This window comes from Pan troglodytes, chromosome 18 (assembly GCF_028858775.2).
Source record: "Pan troglodytes isolate AG18354 chromosome 18, NHGRI_mPanTro3-v2.0_pri, whole genome shotgun sequence".
In the NCBI taxonomy this organism is placed as follows: Eukaryota; Metazoa; Chordata; class Mammalia; order Primates; family Hominidae; genus Pan; species Pan troglodytes.
This window is the reverse complement of record NC_072416.2, coordinates 77,782,781-77,806,963: the sequence shown is the minus strand read 5'-3', so window position 1 is coordinate 77,806,963 and position 24,183 is coordinate 77,782,781. Positions and strand designations below refer to the sequence as shown.

Sequence of the window (24,183 nt, the reverse complement as noted above, 5' to 3'; positions counted from 1 at the left end):
GAAAATAAAATAATTACTAGATTATTTTCTTTGATAAAAATACACATAGCAGTTTACAGAACTCTGGGTCTCTTTACAGATGACAATTCATCATTGAATCCCCCAAAAGCATGCATCAAGGTAGGTACTATTAGTTTCCTCATCTTGTCGATGAGGTCATTGAAGCACAGAGAGTTTAGGCAATCTGCCTAAGGTCACACAGCTCTTAGTGGTGTGGCCAGGATGTGAACCCAGGTTGTCTGGCTCCAAGGGTAATGTGTGCCTGCTCCCATTTATTTTCTTACACTGACCTTTGCAAGCTCTACAAGAGCCTTGCCTTTCTCAGGCCTGGACAATCACCTGTGCTGTCTCCACAGGGGGATTCCTCCCCCGATACTGCTGGGTCCATGGACAGCCTCTCAAGCCACCTTATCACTTATCCACAGAAATTTTTTCTCCTTTAAAGAAACCAAGCATCACCAAATCAATATTGAAACATATATCTGGTTTCCATTTCTAAGGGAAAACGTAGAAGGAAAGAGGTCATCGATCTTTCTTTTTTTTTTCCAATTTTATAATGTAACCCAATATTTTTATAGAGATACAATTCACATAACCTTAAATTCACCCATTTAAAATGTACAATTCAATGGTTTAAGCATATTCACAAGGTTGTGCAACCATCACCACCATCTAATTTCAGAGAATCTTCATCACACCCCAAAAGGATATCCTGTTCCCATTAAGTAGTAACTCCTCATGATCCCCTTCCCCCAGCCGCTGGAACCACGAATTTACTTTCTCCCTCTATGAATTTGCCTATTCTGGCATTCCATGTAAATGGAATCAGACAGAATGGTGCAGCCACATCAGGTTTTTCTACTGTCCTAAGTAAACCTGCCTGGTTGATAAGTGAACGTTGCACGTTGTTAGGTTGTGCACCACAACGAGTCTAATATTCACCATTTCTTCCTTCACCCTCCGTTCCATTGTCAGTTTGCCATTATTTTGTGGCTCCCTTTGCGTGGGCATGTTTGTAAGCTGCTCCAAACCCTTTTTGGAATTGGGCAATGCGAGAATACATAAAAACATTGATTCTCAAATCAACCAATAATGAAATTGAATCCTACAAAATGTGGCTTTTGTGTCTGGCTTGTTTCACTTCCTATCATGTTTTCAAGGTTATTTCATGTGGCAGCATTAATCAGGACATCATTCCTTTTTACTACTGAGTAATATTCCATCATGGGCCATAACATGAACGTGTTTATCCATTCACCATTTGGGTTGTTTCCACCTTTTGGCCATTGGGAATAATGCTGCTATGAACATGTATGCGATCCGTTTTATTGTACCTAATTAGAAGGGATTCCAGACAAGATCCAGTGGCTTCCAGAGAGCTCTGCTGGCATAGAGGCCTGTGAGCAAGTTGCTCTTCTTACACTCCAAGTCTCTGCGGTGAGATGTCAACACCCCTTTGGAATGTACCCCAGGGTCCAACAAGGAGCAGTGGGTTCATGTGCAGAGACTACATTGTCCTTTCCCGTAGGGGAAGTGGGAGAAGATTCTCCATCTAAAATACAAAGGGTTTCATGAAATGAAGAAAGTTAAACTTGCAGAGGGAACCACTCCAAGGAGCTGAGTCTCATGCTAACCTCTCTTACATGGTTATTTTTGATGCTAGATCCACTGAAATGCATTATGCTGCATTGATATATGGGATACACAGTTTATATGGACTGCACACATTAAGCAAGATACATACATATTTTAAATGTAATATGATATGTCATTATGACTTTTTTTTTTTCAGGATTCACTTTGAATAAAATTGTAAAATACCTCTTAGGAGGGGTTGGGGACAAGTAAAAAAAGTTATGTCCAAAATCTCCAGTAATCAAAGGCTTTGGGTACATGCTTTTGTCAATAATTTTAAGAGCTATTAAAAGGATTAAAATTAAGAAGAAAGGACTTCTGTTACTTGGTCACCAAGAGCTCTTCCAAGTTCCTATCTACACCAACCCTGACTTCTCGCAGCCTCTGTAGAGGCATGTACCCCATGCCTTAACGTGAAGCCACGAGTCTCAGGCTATGATCTCACCTCCTTTGTCCAAGCACATCCCAAAGAACATGTCACCCAGCAGCGTTTCCAGTGACAGCAACACAATAACACGCATTTCAGTAGCACATGGAATAAATGTTATTTTCATTCCAAATGCAGTGGTGGGAATCAGAGAAACAATGGCCTTTTCCTGCCCGATGATACAAGTTAAAAATATTGCCTGCTTCTTTGCTAACTCCCATCTTAGCCCTGCACATTTAAAAATACACCCGTCACTGGCTCTGCATTTGAAAATGTATTTTGCATCTGATAATTATGATGCATTTAAAGGGCAAAATTAGAAAGCACAAAATTAGGCTGCCAGACTTAATTAGCCCATTCTTTTTTCTAATGGGTGGAATTCGGGCAACCGTAGGCTCTAGGGGCACAAAGACCCCTAATGGGGGTAGTGGAAATTCACCCACATCTCTGTAAACTCAGTCTCTCAGCGAACCAGATCAGGGGGATTAACTGCACAATGAGAAATGTGAGACACACAAAACAAGACAATTACACCCTCTTGTCCTCAAGAAAACGATGTGAGTGCAATTACAGAGTAATCTATCAACAGATAACAGAGGACCACGCACGTGGCCTCCCAGAGGCCTGATGTAATCACAATGGCATTATGGGCTTATAGGTAAAGAGACGAACTCCGAGCTTGACGTGACAAGTTTTCCAGGATAATTATCACCCGTACCTGCCTGCATGTGAAGACCCATTTCCCGCACCAGCTCTGACCTCGCTGAATGATTATTGAAATGCCTTCCCGTGCACACTGTAACTGGCCACTGCTCCCAAGGACCATAAGCTCTTCACGGAGGGGTGCACTGAGCTGGCCAGGATAGGACTGGAAACTTCCAAGTGCCTTCCAATGCTGTCCACTGTATTCTCTGAAATCTGATTCCGCGTCCTTGATAAAGTTATCTTGATGGCTGGCTGCGTGGAACTCACCCTGTACCCAGCCGGGTGGATCCGTCCCCAGCATTCAAGGGGAAAGTTCTGTCTTTTCAAGTTGCCATGGTCCTTCGCAAGCCACGACAGGCCATGGGAAGCCAAGTCGAGGCGCCGTGATCCCAGGTATGAGTCACCCTGATGAATCAGCTGTGTCCCTACTATTTTTTTCAAGCTGTGGTTTTCTTTATAACAGAGACTGTGTTGTTCATTTTGCAGCCAGATCTAGAAAGCTTCTGTACGCTGAGAAAGGAGGCCTACTGTACTATGTCCACTAGACGGAACCTAAAAGGTCCGCCCCTGCTACAGGCCACAAGGAATGTTCTGAAACAATCCATGACACAGCTGCAGAGCTATGGAAGGGGCCTGAACCCTAACTCTCAGTACCTGGGTGGTCTCTGGCAAGACACTGCACCTCTCTGAGGTAAAACCCTCAACTTGTAGAGTTATAAAAATTCATTCATTTAAGAAAGTGGCTTTCAACTAGGGGCCATTATGCATCACCACCCACCAAGGGGACCTTTTGGCCATGTTTGGGGACATATTTGTTTGTCACAAGCACTTTCTTTACCATTCTTTTTTTTTTTTTTTGGGGGGGGAGGGGGGATGGAGTCTCACTCTGTCGCCCAGGCCAGAGTGCAGTGGCGTGATCTAGGCTCGCTGCAACCTCCACCTCCCGGGTTCAAGCAATTCTCCTGCCTCAGCCTCCTGAGTAGCTGGGACCACAGGCACGCGCCGCCATGCCTGGCTAATTTTTGTATTTTTAGTAGAGACGGGGTTTCGCCATGTTGGTCAGACTGGTCTCAAACTCCTGACTTCATGATCTGCCCACCTTGGGCTTCCAAAGTGCTAGGATTACAGGTGTGAGCCACCATGCCCAGCCTTCTTTACCATTCTTTATGAGGCATTTGATATTATAGAAAAATCCTTTAAGTCACTAAACAGTTGGTCAAGATTCAGACCTTCATTTTTGTTTCAAGATTTTTATACAAAATGTATATGATCTCAAATTACATAGACCAGTATGTAGGGGAAAGGAGGCAAGTAAACTATGGTCTGCTAGAGTCACTATGTCAATGTTATATTTTATAACCTGGTTAACATCTCTTCATGACAATTTTTAGCTATTTCCTTCCAAAGAGCCAAAACAGGAGAAATACAAGAATAGGTTGCTAAAAAAGGTATAATATATTTCAGTTTCTAAAACTTAGTAATTGGAATTTTCCCAGTTCTGGGCAGCATTGCTTTACCCAGAGTCCAGTCTGATGATAAAATGGTGGCCTCAACCAGGATTCCCGAGAGAGAGAGGAAAAGAGAGAGACAGAGAGAGAAACATTCAGGAGCTGCACACAAACAGGCAACCTGCAGATCCTCAGAAGAATGAGAAACGTTGGAAGCTGGGTAGGAATCTCTGGGGGCCTCTTAACTCCTTGCAGAGGCACCTTACTTCTACAGCAAACACAGCTCTCTTACCCCTTGTATCTGTAACACCCAAATCCACAGCGGACAGAACAAAGAGCATGGCGATTGTCAGGGAGGAAGAAAGAAGAAATTCAGCAAAACCCCAGCATGGGATAAACAGAGCCCAGGCAATGCTGAAAGTTTCCCACATGCCAGGTTCATACAGTGCTTGATTGACCATTCAAGGGAACACAGCTGTTATGGGGGAGGGGGAGGCAAGGTAGAGCCTGAAAGAGGAGGAAGAGGACTGTTTGCAGACTAGACTATTCAATTGACTTGGGAAGAATTCCCCTCATGCCTCCCTGCATAAAATAGTTGTCTATTTCAGATGGATTACTGCAAACTCCCAGATAGAGCCCTTAAGTGCTGTTTACACAGTGAGCTAATTGCGGTAATGGAACCCACCCCATCTTGTTCCTCAGCTTCAGGCCAGTTTCCCTCATGAGCTTCCATAGTAGCAGCCCTATTTGTGGATCTTTCTCTCAGCCCCATACTAGGAGCCTAAGTGGGAAATATGTAATTATTCACTTTATGGCTATTGACGCCTCCTCCAGTGCGACTGGCCATCACCACCCAGGGCTTTCAGGCAGCAGGGATAACAATCAAACAGAGGGGGTCTGTCTGGAATCCGACTGACCTTCTTTCAGGACAGGGCCTGGGGCTCACCATCACCAGAGCCTTGCCTGTAGAGGTCCTGGGAGTGTGAGTCTGGGTAAAGTTCATATTGTGAGACACGTCTTTCAGTAGTGGTGACTGTTCCATTGGTCCCTGGTGGTCTCACTTTTTTCCTAAAATTAGAAGCAGGAATAATAGCCCATAGTGTTCCTTTAAATAACTCCGTATATCTTGGTGAAATGCACCTGTCACTGCAGTTGAGGCCAACCAGAGGCCCAGTGTGCATGCACTGTGACCGTTAACCTGGGTGTATACAGCTGGAGCTTGCTCGTTGATGACTCTCATTCAACAGACCTCACCTTTTATAATGCCTTTATCCCATCAAGCCCCCATCTAGATCCTATTTTAATGCAACAACCAGTTTCTCCTGCCCTGAGACTTTGGATCCTGTATTCATTCCCGATTGCTGCTATAACTATTAACCTCAAATTTAGCAGCTTGAAACAACACAAATTCATGCTCTTACAATTCTGGAGGCTAGAATATGAATGTCGGTTTTACTGAGCCGAACTCAAGATGTTGGCAGGGCTGTGTTCCTTCTGGAGGCTCTAGAAGAGAAGCCATTATCTCACCTTCTTCAGCTTCTAGAAGCTGCCTGTTAGCCCTTGGCCTCGTCCTCCATCTTCAGAGCCAGCCATAGCGGGTAAGTCCTTTTCAAATTACATCACATGACTCTTTCTTCTTGTGCCCTCCCTTATATTTTTAAGATCCCATGTGATTACATGGGGCCCACCCAGATAATCCAGGAGAACCTCTCTATTTTAAAGTTAGCTCAGCAATCTTCATTTCATCTGCAACCTTCATTCCCCTTGGACACTTAATCTCCCAAAGGATGTGGACATCTTTGGGAGCCATTATTCTGACTGCCACAGTTTCTCTTCTGAGAACGGTTCTTATCTCATCCCCTCAATTTGGCAGTTGCACAAATGACTTCTCAGGTAACAATTTTTCTAAGATAATGTTGGATCTTGGGACTTTCCTGCTCTCTCTCTCTCGTGCGTGCATGCTCTCTCTCTCTCTCTCTCACACACACACACACACACACACACACACGCACATCATCATCATCATCCGTTTCAGCCTCCCATGAGTGGACCAGAACTAGCATGTAAGCTCCATGAGGACAGCTTTGAACTATATTCTGAGTGCTTAGAACAGCACCTGGTATACAGCAAGTGCTCAATAAATATTTATTGAATCAATCAATCAATCGGAAGAATACATTTCAACCTGGAAATGGTGTGACAATATCATACATGGGCCCCAGAGTCAGAAACGGAGTTGATTTCTTGCCTAGTTACTTAGCAGTTCTGTGTCTCTAAGTGCGTCACAGTGTTCCCATCTCTCAGGTAAGGATAAAGTCGCCTGTCTAATGTGGCTGCTGTGAGGTGAGAGCATGCTTAGTGGGAGCCCCAGGGCGTGATAGCATTGTCCTTGCCCTAGTGGTTACCACTGTGGATAGGAAAAGAGACATGTAGGCAAACAAGACCCTCAAATGTTAGAGGTGCTTTGAGAAAAATGTGTTGAAAGACAAAGAAGGAAATGGCGAGTTCAAGGAGACTTCACAGACATGTGGAGACTGGAGCCTAGTTCTAAACAATGAGTAGGTGTCAGAAAGGTGGGAGAAAGCAAGAGGCATTCCAGGAAAGAGAAGGGCATGAACAAAGGCCCAGAAGCATGGAGCCACCTAACCCATTCAAGGAGCAGTGGGCAGTTTTATAGGATTAGAACGAAGGGGACAATAGTTTGGGGGGTGGGGGTGACATGACAGGTGATAAGGCTGCAGTGGTGTGGCAGGAGGGCTTGTGACTGAGCAGGTCCTGTGTGCCCTGCTGAGGAGCTCCAATAGCTTAAGATGGTGGTTGACAAGCTGGGTATGCCTCAAATTAGTAGCACCAACACATGCATGGTTTTTGATTCTGTGCTCTCTCTCTCACTCATTCACACAAACTGACATGTGCATGAGACACATACAGTGGTTTTGCAATAAATCCATACACCTGGAACATGCACATCTATCGGATGCACATACAACCTACCTACTAGGAGGACAGATGCATTTGGGGTCCACATCTTGTATACATACACATTCACGGTCTGAGCACACACAGGAGGCATCAAGAAGCAGACACATACAGGACGTATATCTATGTGCCCCAAACAAATACATCTCTAACCATGTGGGCAAACATGCACACACACAGAGGGCACACACTCAAGCGTGCATATTCAATGTACACACTGACCATGCACATACGGGCACACACACCATCACAAAACACACACCAAGGGCACTAAAGACACAGGCACATGAAGAAAGGACACCATTACTCTCCATGTGTACACACAGGATACCAATCACGCACACCTTCCCACATGCTTATTAAACATACCCACACTTACACACACACACATACTGAACATACACTCACACCATTCACATGCACACACACACACACACATGCAGAGGGCACACACAGTGGACCATGCCAAAATGCACGTGCACAAGCACACACACACACATCTTGACCATGCACACGCAGACTCCTCATTTCTTTCTGGAATGTGTCTGGGTTGCAGGCAGGCCCTTGTTTGGCCTGAGGGAAGCTGTGATTATTCTCCCAGCCACAGCAGGCAGGGCAGCTCAGAGACCTGTTCTGGATCACACAGTTCATATCTACGTCCCTCCCCGTGAGTAAGGGTGGTGCAGAAAAGGAGTGCCTTAGCCGCTCCTTGCACCAGGCTTCTATCTCTCCCTACAACCCAGCCCCACTGGAGTCTTTGCAGCCTGTGACAATGGGATGTTATCCAAAACCATTGCTGGGTCTTTTGCAAGAGTTCCCCATGTGAGACTCACTGCCTATCCTTATCCCTCCCTTCCAAACTCAGCTGGCGGGAGGCCAAGCCATCTCTGGGGTAGGGGGGCAGAGCTAAGCACTTGGCAGCTCCTAGCACTGTGAGGCCCTCATCAGCCACTCTCCCAGGGGCCCTGTTTGGGTGCTGAGCCCAGCCAGCTCTGCAGCTCTGCAGCTCTGCAGGAAGGAGTCCCCTGCAACATCTGCTTGGCCTATCTGGGGCTATTCAAGCACAGCTTCCTCTTCTGCCTGTGCTTATCTAGGAATTGGGTTCTAATGAGCCAGAACCTGGTGCTTTCGCCTGAAGTTTTGACAAGTTATTGTTTCCTGGCAGCAGCCAAGATGGAGCTGTGACCTCCATCTGGGTTAATGGGTGGAAGACTCACCATGCGCCTACCATGTTGTCCCAGTTCATTGTCCTGCTCCAAGGCGCTAATAAACAAGGTTACGCCTCATATTGGTTGCACAGCCTCCTCCTTGGAGACCATTTCATACCCTCAGTCAGAGCAAGCCTCAACAGATGCAGACCAAGCCCCTACTCCTTGCTAGAGAAGGAGAAAAATGGCAACGTCAGTGCAGCGAGCTGTCAGAGGGATGTTAATAAAGTAACTCAGATGTTCTCCATGGCCCCCACTCCTGGGAGATTTGGTTAAAATTAGTCCAAAACCTAATTCCACAGACTTGCAAGAATCCCGAGCTGTCCCCAGAATTGCTGTGAATTCCTCCGTCTATTCCTCACATGTCTCTTAGCTTTGGAGCTCTGAATGCACCTGCATGTGGCTTCAAATTCCACCCCCATCAAGCTGAACAAAAACCCATTACTTAAAAGAATTTCAAAAATAAACCGACTTGTCTGAAACACTTTGAGTTCAGTGACTTTACTGAAAGTTTTGTGATCACAGGAAGGGGTACATCACAGGGGCCTGGGGCTGGTCTTCCTGTGTCCCACCAGCTTCAGTCCTGCACTCACCTCCCATCTTCTTCTTCCTTCCCTCTCTAGAGTAACTCCTAGTTCTGTCCCCCTCTCCATGGACTTTCTCACATTCAGGCCCAGGAAGATTGGCTCCCATCACCCATTCCCAAAGAGACGTTTTTAAATATTCTCCTCTCCCAAAAGTGGGTGTCTGCCCTTAAGAAATTCTCATAACAGCTGCCAAGAAAATAAAATATTCTCTAAAACATCACATTATAAAACTGCGTGTTCACCAGAGAAGTTCCTCAGACAAAGATGAATAAACATAGAAAAGGGAACTCTGGAAATGAGAGTACTTTCAATATTAAGAAGATGCCTAGCCGGGCACGGTGGCTCACATGTGTAATCCCAGCACTTTGGGAGGCTGAGGCAGGAGGATCACTTGAGGTCAGGAGTTCGAGACCAGCTTGGCCAACATGGTGAAACTCAGTCCCTACTAAAAATACAAAAATAAGCTGGGCATGGTGGTTGGCGCCCGTAATTCTAGCTACTCAGGAGGCTGAGGCAGGAGAATCACTTGAACCTGGGAGGCAGAGGTTGCAGTGAGCCGAGATTGTGCCATTGCACTCCAGCCTGAGCAACAGAGTAAGACTCTATCTCAAAAAAAAAAAAAAAAAGACCAAGATACCTGAGATGGCTGGCTGCTAAATGCAGAATTAAATGAAGAGAGAACTCAGGAATTGGGTGTCAAGACGGACTCTTTTTTGCCCAAGCATTGGTGAGACAGCTGAAGCAAGAGTCAGAAGCTCACACCCCAGATGGGCCCCCAAGAAATTTCTCTCCAGCCAGGGTCTGACATCTTTGTTCCATGTTGACAACAAAGGTCTGAGCTCCAAAATCCACCCCCACCCCCGAGTAATTGTGGTTTCTCCAGGCCAAGAGGGGTGAAGACCGGGCAGGCACAGGTTACAGGGCTCCTCTGAAGAGTTGACTAGCGGCCATTCATAGGCAGGAGAGCTCCTTCTCAACAAAGTCTGTTTGTTTCCCCCAAGAGCCTGGAGAGTCCGTGCCAAGAGAGAATGACTCATTGGCTCCCAGGCCTTGCCTCACTCTGGGAGACACTGAGCCAGGCCCTTCTCCCCAAAGAGCAGCAGGGCAGCCTCCATCTGGCTCCAGGCCGATGTGGGTGCTACACAGTGAGCTTAAAAACTCAACATGGAGAAGGGTCCAAGTGCGAGTCTTCCAGCCTCACCCCTCATGCAGGATTCCTGTGTCCATGTGTGATGACTTTCTTCAAGGGTTCAAACATGATCAGTTTAAAAGTGAATGTGATTCCCCTCCATAACCCTGCCCATCTGGAAATCTTGAGTCATGGCCAAATTTGAATGCAAAAATGTAGAAACTAATGTTGGGTGCAAAACAGCCTTTGCAATATTTTAGAAGCTTCCAGAAAAGCTTTATCCACGAGAGAAATTTCTTTCTTCAGAGCAGTCAAAATCAGTTATTGACACAAGTTAACGTAACTCATCAATGAAAACCTGGATACAAATCCAAGTAGTTATCCTAACAGCTTCAAACTCATAGTCTATTATATTAAGATTATACTTGCTACTGACCTCACAGGATGGTTGTAAAGAGTAAATAAGAAAATGATGACTACAGAGACAGGCCGAAGCAATGCTCTCAGTAACTTACAAATATTATCTGACTCCATCCTCATCATCTCCGTCACAGGTCTCCAGAAAGTGCAGGAATCTTTAAGCCACTTTGAGGAATCTGAAGCTGGCGAACTCAAGTGGTTCAAGTTCACATAACTAATAAAAATCATATTAATGACTGGCACCGTTATCATGTCTGTTATCCCAGCGCTTTGGGAGCCTGAGGCAGGCGGATCACTTGAGGTCCGGTATTCAACACCAGCCTGGCTAATATGGTGAAACCCTGTCTCTGCTAAAAATACAAAAATTACCCGGGTGCAGTGGCAGGTGCTTGTAATCCTAGCTACTCGGGAGGCCGAGACAGGAGAATCGCTTGAACCTGGGAGGTGGAGGTTGCGGTGCACCAAGGTCACGCCACTGAACTCCAGCCTGGGTGACAGAACAAGACTCAGTCTCAAAAAAAGAAAAAAATTAACGCAGCAAATAAGTAGAAAGATAAGATAGCAAAAGGTGAGCCCCACTCAGCGACTTAGAGATGCAAAAATGTTTTACTGGCCAGTGCTTTAGAAGCACATGTATTAACTGGCAATGAGTATGCTAATTATAAAGCTAGCTTATCAGTTCAGTAAAAACTGTTTCCACAGGTCCCTCGTCATATCAGCCCCCAGACAAGGTATTTCCTAAACAGAAAAGTATAAATCTGCAGGTAATCTTGATTAGTTTTTCTTATGTTTCCTCCCAGCAAGAGAGATGTCACCTAGTCATTAAAAAAATTAATTTATTCAGCGCCTCCTTTGGGCCATGCACTCTGTTGGAACTGGGCATAAAATCAGTGATGGAAAGACACAGAACTTACAATTCAGGACAGGGTGTATCAACCTCAGCGCTGGTGACATTCTAGGTTGGATCATTCTTTGTTGGAGGACCCTGTTCTGAGCATTGAAGGGGTGTTTATCAGCATCCCTGGTCTCTAGCTACTAGATGCCAGTAGCGTACCCCAAGAGGTGACAACCAAAAATGTGTCCAGAAATTTGTCAAATGCCCCTAGGGGGCAAAATCACCCCAATTGAGAACCACTGCTGGAGAGGAGGAGAGTCATTAATCAAACACGGACAGTTGTCTGCACAGGGAACTTGGAGGACCAGCCCCAAACCCAGTTTTTTTCGTAGAAGTGATCTCTAAATGGAAATACCAGCCCTAGCGGAACTAGGCAGAAGAAGTAGTTTGGAAGGTGGGAGAGATGCGTCTTGGAAACATATCAGAGGCAGAGGAAACAATGAGACCCAAGGCAAGGGGGGAAGTGTGATTCTGATTTGGGGTCTGTGTTTAACATATGTATCCATGCTGTAGATAAAGACTAAAGGCAGCATTATTCAATGAGCATTTGGTGCAACACAGAGAGAAATGTATTTCAGGAGGTTCATACAAGCTAGAACCATGGGCCAAAGTTATAATGCACTAACAAGATCAAATGCAAACTTCTACACTATGTGCTCCCCCAAATCCAGCCATTAAAGAATGGAACCCTTGGCTGAAAGGCAGAGGACTTTTAAAAGGCTTTCAGTGGAAATCAGTGGATCTCATACTCATTCATGCATGAGAAACCTCTGGAGGGCTTCTTAAAGCACAGATGGCTGGATACCAACCCCAGTGTTTGTGATTCCGGAGGTCTTGGGAGGAGCCAGAGAATTTACATTTCTAACAACTTCTCAGGTGATGTTGATGCTGCTAGTTTGGGCATCAACTTTTGAAAACCACTGTTATCAGCTTTAGTTTTCAAAGATGTTAATGGCAACAAGGTCACATAAATAGAGATAGGGTGTCTAGTCCAAGAAGGTGAGAACCTCAATACCAAGAGACCACACTGGTATGCCAGGAAGAATGCTAAGCATCACGTTTTAAGGGATCCTTGGTAAACCAAAAGATGTCCAGACAAGAGTAAGAAAATGTGGGGCATTTGGCCTAGAAAAAAAGAAGTTATGGGAAGAATGTGGGAGCTGCCTTTAAATAGCTGAGGGACTGTACCGTGAAAAATGGATTTGATTCCATTTTTATTCTCCAAGTTTGACCATAGTAACTCAAGATAGGGACAGCCAGCGAGGGTAGGAGCGACAGGAATAAAGGTTTGAGCTCAACATGAAGTGGAATCTTGTAACAATTGCAGCTTTTATGCAGCACTATTCAATAGAAAAATAACATGAGGCATACATAACAATTGTGTAGCAGCCATATTACAAAAAGTAAAAAGAAACAGGTGAAATTAATTTTAATAATACCTGTTATTGAACCTAATCCTTCCAAAATGTTGTCTCTTTGACATGTGATCGGTATTAAAATTATTAATGAGAGAGTTTACATTCATTTTCTTTTTGTACTCAGTTCTAACCTAATGTGTGCTTTACATCTTTAGCACACCTGCATCCAGACCAGCCACCACTGTTCCTGCACTCCGTGGCAGTGGCCACAGGTGGCTTGGAGCTCCAGTATTAGACAGCGAAGCGCTAGTGAATCAGCCAGCATGAAACAAACGATTCCTCATTCTAATCAGTTGCTCTGTTCTGTTACTGACTTTGGGATTTAATGACATTGGTATTCCCTTTATATATTCCCATTTTAAAATGAATTCTCTATAGGTTTTATGTAGATTTTGAGAATTTTATAACACGTTTTAAGGTATCTAGAGAAAACCTGGGACACCCTAAATAGAGATGGTATCCGAATTCTTTGCTGGAAGTGACAGGAGGCTCTATCCAACTTGGCTTAAGAACATAACAAAATAATTCATTGGTTCTCAATTTGAAAAGTCCAGCAGCAACACTGGCTTCTGTCTTGGCTTGGCTGTATCCAGACATATCAATTGAGTTACCAGGGTCTTCTATGGCTCCAAAATTCTCTTAATTCTGTGTTTGCCTTCATTCTGTGGATCCCCCTGACATAGAAGTATGGCCACTGGAAACTCCAGCCATAAATCTTATGTACAGTGAGCATTCCCTGTAGAATAAGCTTCTTTTTTCACATAGTTCCAAAGAGTCCCAGATTTGAGGCTCATTGGCTTGAATTGGCAGTGCACTGATTATCCCTGAATCCAAGCATTGTGGACTATGTACTTGGTCAGGGTTGAGTCACCTCTGGAGCCAGGATTCTAGAAGGTCAGACTCAAGCAAACCTCAAGAATGGGGTAAGAGGGATGGGTTTCCTAGAAGGAAAGGAAGGGGGAATGAATACTCATTCACTAGAGATGGGCATTAATGACAGAGGACAATGGGGCATTTTGTCCTGGGTTATGACAATTACCCTTTGAGGAGATCCACTTTTATCTTTACTGCGAAGGCACTGCTTGGAATTTCGTAGATGAGGAACTCAATTTAAGGTCCCAATCTTAAGTATTAAGGTCACAATGGGAGTCTTCTTTTGCTTTGGCAAATCTACTTGAAGAAGCCTTGTCCCATGTGGCTGAATGTAGGTAACAGACTGAGATCAGAATTAGCCCCTGGAGTCTGAAAAATACGTTTAACTTTACAAAATTCTCAGAAAATATAGAAGAGTGAAACTTGGACCAACTGGGCTGCAATATATTCTTTCCCTTCCTTCCCCCAAACAGTGAGCTTTCAACCAAGATGGTGACTGATTTTGCACGAAAGATCTCTAGGATCAAAGATGTGAAAACTCTGACAAGACTCAAAGTCTGACTTTTTCAGATCCCAGAACACCCAAAACACAAACAGGATGATGCATTTCTTCTGAATACCTGCAACCCTTGCTCACAGGCATTCTTTGTACCCATTACTCACTTCTGCTTTACCCACTAATTTCCTCCCACTGAATTCAGGTTCCTCACAGCTATGCACTTTCTCTGCTCACAGATACCTAAGTGATTCTTTAATTCATCTAACAATCTAGACAGGGTCGTGGGCTGATGCTTGAAATCCTTATGTGTGTAACAAATTTGGAGAAAAACAGAGGATTCCAAAAATTGACCAAGCCAAAGGATCTTTAGGGGCAAGGCATCTTTTGTTATATGAAATATGATACCTTATCTCAAACTAAGATTGCATTACAAATAGCAGTGACCAAGAAATATTAGTTACAATCAGGCTGGGTGCAGTGGCTCACACCTGTAATCCTAGCACTTTGGGAGGCCGAGGCAGGTGGATCACCTGAGGTCAGGAGTTCGAGACCAGCCTGGGCAACATGGCAAAACCCCACAAAAATTAGCTGGTGTGGCAGCGCATGCTTGTAATTCCAGCTACTCAGGAGGCTGAGGCAGGAGAATCGCTTGAACGTGGGAGGCGGAGGTTGCAGGGAGCCCAGATCACGCCATTGTACTCTAGCCTGGGCGACAAGAGCGAAACTCTGTCTCAAAAAAAAAAAAAAAGAAAAAGAAATATCAGGTTCAATCTGGCAGAGTTTCCCTGCAGTACTTCAGTTTACACGCTTAATTTGTGGACTCCCATTCATCCCTCTGGAGCCCTCAAACTTTGTTGACTCTTCCCCTCAAAGATCTCCACTTACTGATTTGTTTGGCATTTCACCTCCTCTCTGCACGGACCTGAGGCTGTGGGGCAACATAGCTTAATGGAGTTAGACCATCATGGACTAAAATCTCAGCTCTGCCCTTCTTTAACCATGTATCTAGAAAGTTCTTAAACTTGTCTGGGTCTCAGTTTCTTCACCCATAAAGAAAATAAAAATCTTGTCTTGGGTTGTTTTTTGAAAAGATGTGAACTAATGTATGTAAATTACATGGGGCACAAAGTTATGTTGCTCAATAAATAGTAACATTGTAATTATTATTACATTGTACTCTGGTTACTTGATTATAAGTCCATGTTCCCCATTAGAGTCTGTGCTCCTCTAGGGGAGGGACTGTGTCTTATTAAATTTTATGTTTCAATCCGGAGTGTTAAGAAATACATGTTTACTGAAATAATAACATGAATAAATGAATGAATGCATACAGATGAAAACACAGTCCACAGCCAATCTCTAGGGAACAGTGGCCCTACAATAATAATATTATGTGAAACTCTTTCATTTTCAGTTGAATATTGAGCACCATATTAGATTGAATCACATGGAATGTTTCTGAAGAAACATTGTCCATGGTCAGTGTGGGCGACTTCACGTGATTCAATCTCATTAAGAGCTATAAGTCTTGAATTAATTTTCAGTGTATTCCAGGTATCACCACATGATTAATTGTATTAAACATCTTACTGGTCCACCTCCTTCCAACCACACTGAGCAAGCAGAGACTGAAAATCAAAATAACAGTGCTTGTAAATGGAAAATGCCTGCTTGTAAATCAAGCTGTAAGTATCACAGGCCCTAAAACCTCACAGTGGGCTTTCTGAAATTCAACCCCTTCCCCATACCCTGTTTTAGAACTAGAGAACCTACCTGTGTATTTTCAACTTGAGAGCAGATGCACGCTCATCTGACACTGCAGTCTACTAAGCAGCATCATTTCAGGTATGTTTAAACCTGAAAATTTGACTCAGGCAGTGGGCATCCAAATTATCTCTCAGCCCAATTGACTCAGAGGCAGCCCGGCTGGGCCAACTCCCTTGTAAAAAGTAGTTTCTTACTTGGATTCAAAAAACTCCTTCAGTGCATGATGTTAATCTCGTCCTAACCATATTTTGTAAATACAAAGGCTGGTTCAGTGGTCCCACTGAGACCGCATTTCCCAATAATGAGGAAAATGGCATTTACAGGAAGGTCTGAAACTTTCCTTCAGTAGCCTACATTTTTTCTAAGTCCCGTATGAAACCTCCATGTGGGCATGACTAATGGATCCACCTAATTAAATTTTTACAGCATTCCATGGCTGGAGTGTCAAATGTTTGCGTCCAGCTTGAATCCTCGTAACATTGTCAAATAAGTCTTCCCCCCATCACCCTCCCCCACACACCTTTTTTAGGGGCTGTGGGCTGCATTCCAATGTCATATGAAATCAGGATTTGCTTCATGAGGATGAAGGCATGGATTGCCAAGTGGTTTTGGTAAGCCAGCCTACCTTCACCTATTTAGAGAAGTTAAAAGAAGCAAAAACAAACTAAGAAACAAAAAACACAAAGCAACAACAAAAACCCTCTCCAGCCAGGGTAAATTCTACATGAGAAGTTGAAAAGGTCATGTCTTATGGACAAGGAGATCATCATTGTTGTTTACAAACCCTTGCTGCAAAAGAGCATAGTCTGCATTTGGCAAGATGGAATTTTAAATCTGAAAGCATTCTTGAATTCAGTGGATTCTATGGTCTTCAGAACAAAAGGGATTTGTGGAGTGTCATCTATAATACATGTTTTGTTGGTTTTTGTTATTTCATTGGTTTCACAGAAGAGACATGCAATCAAACCATTTGCTATCTCTTTACTAAAAGGTGAGGGTTTATCACAAAATGGGTTGATACTTTGAGAATGTGTCTAGAGTTGCTCAGCAAAATGAAGAAATAGAATCCAGTTTTCACGCTGAATGACTCTCAGACTCAGCCAGGTCACTGCCGGTTCCGGGCCGCGTGCTTCCCCACTGACCATCATAGAACATGTTGGAGGTGCCTTCTTGAAGATAGATGCTCAGAAAGGACATATGTCAGTCAATCCCTGCACACTCTCTAAGCCAGAGATTCTCCAAGTGCCGTACACATCATCTATATCCAAACCACCTAGTGAGCTTGCTGAAATGCAGTTCCAAATCATTTCAGTCCTATTCTCGAAGTGGAGACAGAGACTCCACAAGCTTGTCAAGGTGCGCCCAGGGAAACTCCAGAGTTTGGAGGTCCAATGCTCTGGGGTTACTGGAAAGGTCACAGCCAAATTCCAAACCCACAAGGGGGCTGAAGTTGCAAGTGGCAATCAAGTCATGGAGTAACTGAGGCCAGATGGAGACCCTTTCCAGGGAACCAAGCCACAGGCACAAGGCAATTGTTGTTTACATCCAGGCTTAAGGTCTCTGTGGACACACAAAGGCTCACCCCACCCCCAAAAGAACCCAGAGATGATTCTTCTAATCCAAGACTGCAGGAATTAGTTGTAGTAGTGAACCTGCTTCTGATATCTATCTTTTACTCTCTCTTCCCCTAACAGTCCCACCCTCTACACACGTACTCACAAATATACTTGGGCAAACACTCAAATGAGTCCACTTGCACAAACTTGCACCTACCTGCTTGACAACATATATGTTTGCAAACATACCTGTTGCCCACATGGTGTAACAGAGAGATACTGTATGTTGGCTCTTCCTGAGACAAACTGGCCTCCTATCAAAAGATTTATCTTTTTAATTCATCTTAGGAAAAATCACTAACCATAAACTATTCAGAAGATCATATCCCTCCAAGACCTCCATCCTAATGTGAGAATCTGCTAACTATACAACCAATGAGTGACCAGAGTCACAGTAAGATGAAATTGTCAGACATTTATGATACAACCAGCAGGATTCCTTGGAGGCCATTTCTCCTGGTCCTGATCCTTGGATGAGCCCAGTACCATACTGGACAAAACGATAGTGTATAATATGGTCAACTCAACAGTTGTTGAAATTGGGTGGCCCTACAATAAGTGTCTTCAGCTTCATTGGCTGTGTGACCTAACTGATCCTCAAGGTCCTTTTCTATAAGCATAAATTTTATAAAAAAATGAGACCACCTGGGAGAGCACATAGCTTAAGGTGCTAAGACATTCAATAATAGGTAGTGATTGATAAATTATTGGCCTGACGGAATGCCTGCATTCCACAGATTTTAGATTCAGCAAATTGTCATTTTGAGCCTAGACTCTTCCACCCATGGGCTGAAAACTTTTGTGCAAGTTTCTTGCTCTCTCTAAATGTCAGGCCCCTCATCAGAATGAAAATAACACCACTACTGAACTCACAGAGTTGCTGGGTGAAGAGTCATAAGAATTTATATCAGGCATGGTGAATGCTTAGAGATGGCCGGCTTCTTCTCGTGCTCCAACTTTTTCTCTAAAATGGAGAACATCTTATGGAAAGAAAAGGTAGATACTTTCCCCCTAGGGGAAAGCAGTAGGCCAGGAGAATGGACAGAGGCAATGAATTTGTAACTGTTAAGAGAAAGGTTCATTCCCAATAACACAGGTCGCATAATGGTCTTTCAGAGAAAGCCAATCTCTGTTTCCTGCGTCTAGGCTGCAGGAAATCTCACCTTGCCCGTGGTCAATCTTGGGTCAAATAAGCTCCCCCAAAAAGAGAAGGGATTTTTCTCCTTGAGCTGGGGGCACTTCTTTTTGAAAGGTTTTGCTTTCTTAGGTAACCAACAGGCTTTTGAATTTGGTAAAATGTCTTCAGTTGCACACGTTCAAAGAGGCAGATGGGTTTTTAGACCTCGTAAGGTTTATTACTTCTTTCTTCTGAGCTCTGTATCCTTAGGCAAGTGGCTAACCCTCTCTAAATCCCTGTTTCTTCATTTTGAAAAAGTAGGAGCTCTATGGAGGTCTCTGAGTCCCTTCAGTTCTTACTCCTGGGCACAGAGCCAGCATTGTCTCACTCTGTGCCCCCAGGTTTAACTCTGGCCTTGTCTTGGGTGAAGGACATGTTAGCTGATTGGACACCAATGCTAGCCAATTCCTCAAAAAGTTAAACAGAATTACCATAGGACCCAGCAATTCCTCTTCTAGGTATATATGCAAAAGAATGGAAAACTGGTCTCCAAACAAATACTCGTACACAAATATACGTGATACCACTATTCGCAATAGCTAAAAAGTGGAATCAGCCCAAATGATCATCAACTATGAGCAGATAAATAAAATATGGCCTATCCATACAGTGGAATATTATTCAAATATGAAAAGGAACAAAACACTGACATGTGCTACAACGTGAAGATGAACCTCAAAAACATTAAGCTAAGTGAAGGAAGCCAGACACGAAAGGTCCCATACGGCCGGGCACGGTGGCTCACACTTGTCATCCCAGCACTTTGGGAGGCTGAGGCAGGTGGATCACCTGAGTGCAGGAGTTTGAGAGCAGCCTGGCCAACATGGTGAAACCTCGTCTCTACTAAAAATACAAAAATTAGCTGGGTATGGTTGCGGGCACCTCTAATCCCAGCTACTCGGGAGGTTGAGGCAAGAGGGTTGCTTGAACCCAGGAGAAGGAAGTTGCAGTGAGCCAAGATCGTGCCATTGTACTCTAGCCTGGGCGACAAGAGCAAAACTGCACCTAAAAAAAAAAAAAATCCTGAGTAAGATTCCATTTCTAAGAAATAGTCAGAATAGGTAAATCCACAAAGACAGAAAGCAGTTCAGTGGTTGTCAGGGACTGAGAAGGGGCAATGAGGCGTGACTGCTTAATGTCCAAAGTGTATGGAGTTTCTTATGGGATGATGAAAATATTTTGGAACTAGATAGAGGTGATGGTGGCACAACATTGTGACTGTTCAAAATTCCACTGAATTGTACACTTTAAAGGGGTCACTTTTATGTTAACGTTAATTTTAGTTCAATTTAAAGAGAAATCCCAAATCAACACGTAGGTGTTTTTGATGCCAGAATGAAGAAAACAGAAGTCAGTAGTTGTCAAAGCACTGATTAAAAATGTGCACCTTGAGGGCAGGGCAGTCCCCTAAATCTCTTTAATTAAGACAAAGAAGACAACAGCAGTGGGGAAATAGCAGTTCAGCAGATAAATAGCAACCCAAAGACATGAGCCTATGGCTTCCCAGGAATGGTCAGCTGCGCTGATTTTTCTAGAGTGAAGTTAACATGTTAAGTGTGCAAACACGCTGTGGGTTCCTTTGTTTCCCCCTCCCCGACCCTCTCCACCAGCTATCTTGGCTTGGCACGCATCCTATTTTCCGAGCGGCAGCTGTGCACAGTTGAATAGTAAATCAAACACCCTAAAACACTGTTGTTTTAAAACAATGTCTCAGATTTCCCAGATATTTCATTTCTGTTTTTCTTCCCAACACCCCTTGCCTCAGACGGCAGTGATAGTAAACTCATTCAGGTATCGAGTGTGCTGCTATCCTGTTCGGAGGGAGTTCATGGGTGAGTTAAGAAGTGGTTTCAGGGGGCAGAATTTACAGGCAGAGTAAATTTGAGGCTGATCCTGTATGTTGTTAGAAAATATGTTTTGAACAAATGCTCTAAGACAGGAAGGGTGGGGCTTTCTCAGAATACCAATCACCAACGTAAGCCCCAAGTTTCCAAGGATACTGGCCTTTCACGCCCTTGGTTCTGCAAACCACTGGGCAAAAGCCTTTGCCTGTGGCTCCCAGAAAAGGTTGTCTGGGATCCAAACTCACTGTCCAGAGGGTGCAGTTTTCCTATGGAAAGAGACAAATCATTGTGCTGAAGGTTTTTCTCGAAGGGGTAGTTCCTGGTTTCCTGGCAAATCTCATACACATGTACACATAAACACACGCTAATAAGCCCTGGGGTTATGGGTGCCCCAGCTCAGCCTCCAGTTCTTTTTTTTTTTTTTTCTTTTTCGAGATGGAGTCTCACACTGTCACCCAGGCTGGAGTGCAGTGGCACGATCTCAGCTCACTGCAAGCTCTGCCTCCTGGGTTCATGCCATTTTCCTGCCTCAGCCTCCAGAGTAGCTGGGACTACAGGCGCCCGCCATCCCGTGCAGCTAATTTTTTTGTATTTTTAGTAGAGACAAGGTTTCACCATGTTAGCCAGGATGGTCTCGATCTCCTGACCTCGTGATCTCCCCGCCTCGGCCTCCTAAAGTGCTAGGATTACAGGCGTGAGCCACCGCGCCCAGCCAGCCTCCAGTTCTTAAGTCAGACTTTCTTGATCTTGGCATTATTGACATTTGGGCTTGATCATTCTTTGTTTGGGGTGAGGGGTGTTGTTGTGGGAGCTCAGGTTAGGTGACTCACCGAGTCACGAGGCTATTAAGTCACAGAGCTAATCATATATTCACTCAGCAAACATGTCCTGCCACTTTCTGTGTGTTCAGCATTAGCATAGGCACTGCTAGCCAGCAAATATTTATGAAACAACCACAAGGTGTCAATACTATGGATACAGGAGACAAGAAACTGTAGCTTCTCACTGTGGAGGAAACAGAAAGTAAACATGCAAACCAGGGTTTCTCAGCCTGTACGCTATAAAGGCTTAGAATTTGCTTGTTCTTTGATAAACGGGGCTGTCATGGGCATGCTAGGATGTGCACGGGCAGGAGGGACGTTTGGCAGCATCCCTGGCCTCCGCTGAATTCTAGTAGCATCTCCCAGTCTAGATAACCAAAAGTGCCCCTGGGCATGGTGGCCTGTGCCTGTGGTGTCAGCTACTTAAGAGGCTGAGGCAGGAGAACTGGTTGAACCTGGGAAGCCAAGGCTGCAGTGAGCCATGATTATGCCGCTGAACTCCAGGCTGGGTGATAGAGCAAATTCCTATCTCAAAAATTTAAAAACTGAAAAACTAAAGTGTCCCTGGACATTGCCCACTGTCCCCCAGAGGGGCAAAATCAGCCCTGATTAGGAACCACTGACATAAAGAGAACTTAAGAAAACAAACTTCAAATGGAATGGAGTTGTCTAATAAGAGTAGGCGTTCTGTACAGAGATTTTATTCCAGAGATGAATATTCCAGGGAAGGAATATTCAGAGATGGGAGCTGGCCCCTGGAGTATGATCAAATCGACCCAGCTGAGAAGAAAGCAGCAGTATTTTAATCCATAATTGGACTAGACAATGTACCTGAAATTTCCTTATTGAATCACTCATTTAATGATAGTGTCCTCGCAAGATGATAAAGTCCCATGCAACCAGGGACTTTGTGGACCTGAGTCACTGCTGTATTCCCAGAGCCTACAACAGTGCCAGACAGAAAGTCCTGGACTTTGAATGGTTTACCCATTCTGAAAATACCCTTCAATGTATTTCAGATATCACCACATGATTAATTGTATTAAATATCTAACTAGTCCACCTCCTTCCAACCACACTGAGCAGGCAGAGACTGAAAATCAAAATAACAGTGTTTGTAAATGGAAAATGCCTGCTTGTAAATCAAGCTGTAAGTGTCACAGGCCGTGAAACCTCACAGTTGGCTTTCTGAAATTCAACCCCTTCCCTACACCCTGTTTTTGAACTAGAGAACCTGCCTGTGTATTTTCAACTTGAGAGCAGACGCACGCTCATCCCACACCACAGTCTACCAAGCAGCATCATTTCAGGTATGTTTAAACCATGAACTTTACTCCTGTTTCCTTTACCTTCTCTTATTTGTCCATCTTTGTCTTTCTTGCCTTTTCTCTCTTTCCATCCACACCAAAACATATGCACATATTCTCAAGCACAAAAACAAAACCATCACTGCTCTTACAAACAGACACACACATACCCACCAACACACTAGCAGGGAATTCAAAGTCAAGACTAAACACGTGTCCTTGACTCAACGTTCTGAGAAACAACACCCATGCAAACCCAACAAGAGGTCACCAGGACACAGATCGTACCAGAAACATCAACGGGCCTGCCAGGCTTTCAGCATTTCTTGTGATTGGGCTTGGTGTCCTCACTGCAAGGTCACTAGAAATTCTGTGTCCAAACTAAGAAATCGTGTCATGCTTTGCATTCAGAGTAATGCACATTCGCAGGGAAAAATAACCTTCAAAGTTCACCCCCTCTACCTCCAAAAAGAAACAACCACTCTGGCTATGGACCCCGTAGAAAGTGGTTCCCAGCTCTTGGCAAGATTATTAAAGGCTCGCTGAGCAGGCAGAGACGCAGTTCAGAAAACATAATAATTTATTTACCCAGATAAATTTGATACTTGCTGCATAAACTTGAGGGCTCTTTCTTAAACACTTTATGTGCTGTACTATACCCAAAGGACTGTAACTGTGCCTTTAGATTGAGGAAAGTGATTGGGAAATAGCAAACCAGACAAATAAATAAATTATATGTATTTGTTTTTGTAACATGCTTTTCTAGACATGCCACAAGGCCTCTCTACAGTAACATGTGCTTGGTAGCCTGAAAGAAAAAGCAACCCCTTGATCTGAAAGAATTGAACTCTTATTCATTTTCCTCCTGGGTGGGAGTGAACACCTGTCCATCTGCCATTCTTGGTGAGCAGAGAAAGTTCAGACCCTGCAGCCGCCATGCTAAATCAAGGTGTCCATCCCTTTTCCCAGACTGCACACAGAGGAACCTTAAAATTAGGAGGCGAAGTTCTAGAAATGCATGAATTCAGACCCCAAACCATATTTGGGTTTGAGAAGGTACCAGAACTTCCATAGAAACTGCAACTATCCTATGAAGAGGACCGAGTCTGGGATGGGAGAAGAATTTAGCATTCTCCCCAGGGCCAGCTGATCTCCTGTGATGAGAAGTATTTCAAATTAGGCTGTCTGAGTTCAGATGTGCCAGGGAAGTCAGACTCCTGTAGTCTCCGAGGAACCCTTTTAATTTTCAGTTTATTTTGCCCTTCTTATTGAGTATTTAGTATGGGTTGTGTTGTTCTAAACAGTTTACATCACTGTAATCCTGCCCAAAATTTTAGGAGGTACTATTCTGTTATCCATGTTTTACAAATCAATAAAACCTAGGGAGTTTAGGCCCTAAATGATGACAATGGAATTTGAACACAGGTC

General features: G+C 44.1%; 1 protein-coding gene across 5 annotated transcripts in view; it reads left to right on the top strand.

Moving 5' to 3' along the window:
* Nucleotides 1-24,183, top strand: part of LOC129137475 (uncharacterized) — a 168,199-nt gene that overhangs the window by 112,745 nt on the left and 31,271 nt on the right. The window contains exon 12 of one of the 5 annotated variants that reach the window (XM_063797459.1): nucleotides 80-3,565. The exons of the other annotated variants lie outside the window; for them this stretch is intronic. The gene's annotated coding sequence lies outside the window, so the exon portion shown is untranslated. Of the gene's footprint in view, nucleotides 1-79; nucleotides 3,566-24,183 lie in introns of those variants that run through there. 5 annotated transcript variants of the gene reach the window in all.